Below are 4,943 nucleotides of genomic sequence, written 5' to 3' on the forward strand. Positions count from 1 at the left end.
TGATTTTCTGAAAGATGCTTTATATTGGGGTAGGGTTAAATATGGGTCCATATAGTAGTATATATAGGCGAAACTGAAATAATTTATATTTTACAAACGAAAAAAAAATATTTTTTTATTCTTTGACATTTCATTTTAATTAAAACTTAAAAATGAAAAGTTGTACATTTTAGTATTGAAAATTAAAAAAGTATTTTACATACTGTTTTCATTTTGCATTAGCGCAGAAAAAATAACAAAAAGACGTGTTTAAAATATGTTTTGAGATAAAATATATTTCAAAAAAAAAAAAAAAATAAATAAAATTTTCATTCACTGCCATATAAAATTCCATTAATAACTGCCGGTCCACACTAGGAAACTTTTATTGGGAAACTTTTTATTTTGCATGAGAGAGAAAGAGAAGGAATATCATTCATCTTTCTCGCGGTACGGAGTTTCCCATACTCAGAAACTTGTTTTGTTATTCTTTTCATTCGTACAACAAATTAATGCAATAAACACATAGTATCTGAAACAAAAGTTTTTATGTGTGTACATTTAGGAAACTTCAAAAGAGAATTAAGAAAAAGTTTCTCTACGAAAGTTTCCTAGTGTGGACCGGCACTAACACACAAAGAATAACGCCCAAAAAATACATTTTTTACTTAGTACCTTTTGAACAACTGTGTTTACTTTTGTGCTTCTACTAATACATTCTCACCAGTTAGGTCTTTGACAGGGGACTTAGGTCCTTGACAGTTAGTTTCGCCTATATACTACTACATGTATGGGCCAATATATAAAATTTGGTGAAGGATTTATTTTTATATAAAAGTTGTTATTGTGATAAACTTTTGTGATAAAAATTTTGAACAGACTGAAGAAAATTAATTATTTCCAAATAATTTAAAATACAAAGATAATTATTATTTTAAAGTTATCATTTTATTTAAACTTTGGCCAAATATTGTTACATCGAAGACTTCAACACAATTAACTTGCAATTCAGTTTTATTAGAAATTAATACTTTTTCATTTTGAATCGATTTTTTATTGTATTTATAATTACTAATATTAACCATGTGATTGCTTACACCGCTGTCGATAATCCAATGAATGTAATTATCTTCGGCCTTGATAGGATTATTCTTAAAATTTTTATGAATCTATACACTTTTGTCTTGTCAATGTCAATTTTACTTTTAGTAAAATCAGGAACTAACTGACTCAATGGGTAGACTGATATCAGATGACAGTACGAAAGCTGATCTACTGGCGGATCAATTTAATTATGTACATCGAGCTGGACAACGAATGGGCACATTTACTAGGACTGTGAGGGATGGGGTAACCTCCCTACGACGAGATCCTCCATTGACCCGAATGAAACCGAATCCGTCCGGTCAATGGAGGATCTCGTCGTAGGGAGGTTACCCCATCCCTCACAGTCCTAGTAAATGTGAATTTTTAATTTTCAATACTAAAATGTACAACTTTTCATTTTTAAGTTTTAATTAAAATGAAATGTCAAAGAATAAAAAATATTTTTTTTTTTCGTTTGTAAAATATAAATTATTTCAGTTTCGCCTATATATACTACTATATGGACCCATATTTAACCCTACCCCAATATAAAGCATCTTTCAGAAAATCAGTTTTGAGAATTTTTGTATTAAGAAATTATTTACGTTTTTCTCGTCGTAAATTGCTAATGGATTTTTTAAACAAAGTTGCGTTTTATTCATGAGGAGACAAAGTATTCTAATACAATTATAAAAAGAATGGTTCCTATAAAATTAGATTGTAAAAGTATGTTTACCCATGAAATGAATACATATTTCTCCAGTTTACTTAAACATAATATGAGTCATTATAAAGACATCAGATTTTGCTTTCTAAATCCGTTAAATAATTTAAATCGGTGGAGATTCAACTATCTCAGCAAAAAAAGAACTTCCAAAGAAGCGAAAAAGAAGTAGGAAGTTTTGGAAGTACTGAAGTATCTCTTCCATAGAAGGTAAAAAATTCACTAAGTGCTAATTTTGAAGTGTTAATAAATGTTGTGGAAGTACTGAAGTATCTCTTCCATAGAAGGTAAAAAATTCACTAAGTGCTAATTTTGAAGTGTTGATAAATGTTATTCTTTTGAAAGTACTTCTTTTTATTTATGCTGGGTATGTTACTGACTTATAAGAGTTTAAATCATATACCGGGGTATAGAGAAGAAAAAAATCACACACACACAATTGGTATTGAAATTGCACTGAAAAAAATATTTGGCCATTTTCAATTTTGAAGATTAAATTGCATTACTATAAATTGGAAACATTTACTTATAAACAAAATATAATCAATGGACATAAGAATGATAATTTCTTTACATGGAAAGAACATTTCAAATTAAAATGTTCAATAAATGATATTATTTATTTTCATGGTTATGCTTTGTAGAAAAAAAAACAATGCGATATAAACCTGCTTTGTTGAATGCTGCCAAGCAACTAAATAAAATATTTGTATTTTTGACGCTCTTCTTGAGAATTTCGTATGCGATCGTGCTGTATATATGTAAACAGCCAAAAATCTTCGTATTCAGAAAAATACAAGTGCCGACGTCTGGTTTAAATGCTACAAAACCCGTATCTCCAGACTTTAAAGGTATTTCGCAAGTTTTAAACACAGATTCTTGTTCTACTCGAATCCACCTTTCAGGAAAATATTATCACCGCTACCAACTTTTACCTAAGAGTATTTTTTTAATACTTAAATGGGTAATAATCGAGCAATAATAGTAAAAAACTATAGGAAAAATTTTTTTATTATTACAAAACTTTTAACTATTCTAATAGTAGTACTGATAACGTTGAGGGGTCAAATCTTAAAAGCGAGGAAGTTACCACTAACTCGCCAGAAGAAAGTACACCGGCTATTTCTGAAATTGGCACCAATTGAAACTGCTGTCAATGTTATTTTTACCACAGATATTTTCAAAAGATGTATTAACGATAGATGTATTTACTTGTGATAGGTTTATATACATTTTAGATTTTTTAACCCTTTTGTGACCAATTATTTAAATAAGTAATATGTTTAATGTATTTCTTTTTTAACATAAAAAATCTGTTGGTAAAAAATAATGCCAACATTTTGGAAATATAATCTTTTTAATTTATAAAAAATATTTTACTTTTGTTTTATCACGGCCCAATGCGTAGTAGATTTCAAAAAGAACCAAAGCCCCTTTTGAATGTTTCAAGTGTTTTCTTCAACTGTAGTACCAATAAAAATAATTGTGCGATTTGAGTTTTGGCCATAAATTGTGTATTTCTAGACATATGTATGTGCATCAGTACATGAGATTCAAAAGACAACAAAGTCTCGGCATAAATCTAAAACTAATTAGACAATGTTCGGGATCTTACTAAAGACCGTTTTGGTAAAGACACTTTTTAATGTCGAAGTAAAAAAGAAATAGACGCCAACGTAGAAACGTTCACAAGTGCCCTGGATGAACTAATCGGCAGAAACGTTGTGTAATTTTGGAAATCCGGAAGCTTTGGAAGGCTCTTCGCAAACTATTAAACCGGCACGGCGTAAAAATACAGCAGTATACTGGGATGAGTACCGTTATAAAGGTGATAAATATAGGAAAAACGTTCGAAAGGCCAAACGAGGTTCCTAGAAACTTTTCTGTCAACAGATAGATAGATAGCGTAAATTCGGCTGTGCCGAATGTTACATACCCTTCCCAAAGTGAATTAAAAACATATTAGTTTTATAAAATTTAAATTTGTTTCGCAAAATTTACCGTATTTTGTTTTTTTTACAATTTCTGTCTGAGCATGAACAAAAAATATAAATTTTTGATGAAATTATCATAGGTGGTCTCAGATTTTTGCTCATTTAAAATAGCTGATTTTAAATCGCGTTCTATTCGATCGTATTTCCGATAGATCGGATTCAGATCTCGCAGATATCTGAAGTCTTCTGAAAACTGATTTCAATACACACACAGACAGACGGATAGAGTATTCAAAAAAACGGGCTATTCCAAAAACCGGTTTTCGAATAATTCGAAAAATTCAAATTTTTTAAAAAACGGTTTCGAATACGGTTTTGTATAAAAAAACCGGTTAACCGGTTTTTCTTTTTTTACTTACAAATTAACAAGGAATTCAATATTTATAATGCATTTATGTTATGTATATGGTTTTATATTATAAAGAATAAAATGAAACAAATTTAATTTTAAAATCATTTTTATAAAAAAACATTTTTAAAATTCATTCTCAAAAAATATTAACAAAAAGAGATCGTTTTTTTTTTTTGTTTGTTTTGAATGTTGAAGTTGGACATATTGTTAAAAGGCAGTTATATGTAAAAAATTTCTAGCTTTTCCGTTCTTTTGTTGCATTTATCCAGGTATATAAAATTATTATATAATGATGAATGCTGTTTTCTTGTCATTCTTGGATTTTGCATTCTACTTATTGTGCTGTTTAAATCGGAAATTAGACCTGTAGAATTATCAATTTTAAAACATAAATCAACATCAGAATCAACTAATTTTTCATTCAGCTCATTGCGCGGAAATAAACGATTTTATAATTCCAAAGCAAACTCTTTGGATTCTGCTTTGGTGGAGTATTTCAAAATGTGGTCATTAGTTGGGTACTTTCTTGAACTTAAGTAAACTTTAAGGGTGTTTATTCTGCGTTAATTAAGTCTTATCATAAACCTACTACACAATTCTTGTGTATATTGTGTTTTAATTTTCCTTAAGTTGTTGAAAAACAATTTAATTTAATTGCTTCGAACTCTACAAGGATTCAGTAAAATCCTTAAAAAAAACTCTTTTAAAGCTATTTTATATGAAAAAGGTATTAAAGAAAATTCTAGAAAATCATGATTTACACATTTCCATATTCACATGATAATGAATTCCATCTGAGTTTAACTTA

This window comes from Lucilia cuprina, chromosome 2 (assembly GCF_022045245.1).
Source record: "Lucilia cuprina isolate Lc7/37 chromosome 2, ASM2204524v1, whole genome shotgun sequence".
Taxonomy (NCBI): Eukaryota; Metazoa; Arthropoda; class Insecta; order Diptera; family Calliphoridae; genus Lucilia; species Lucilia cuprina.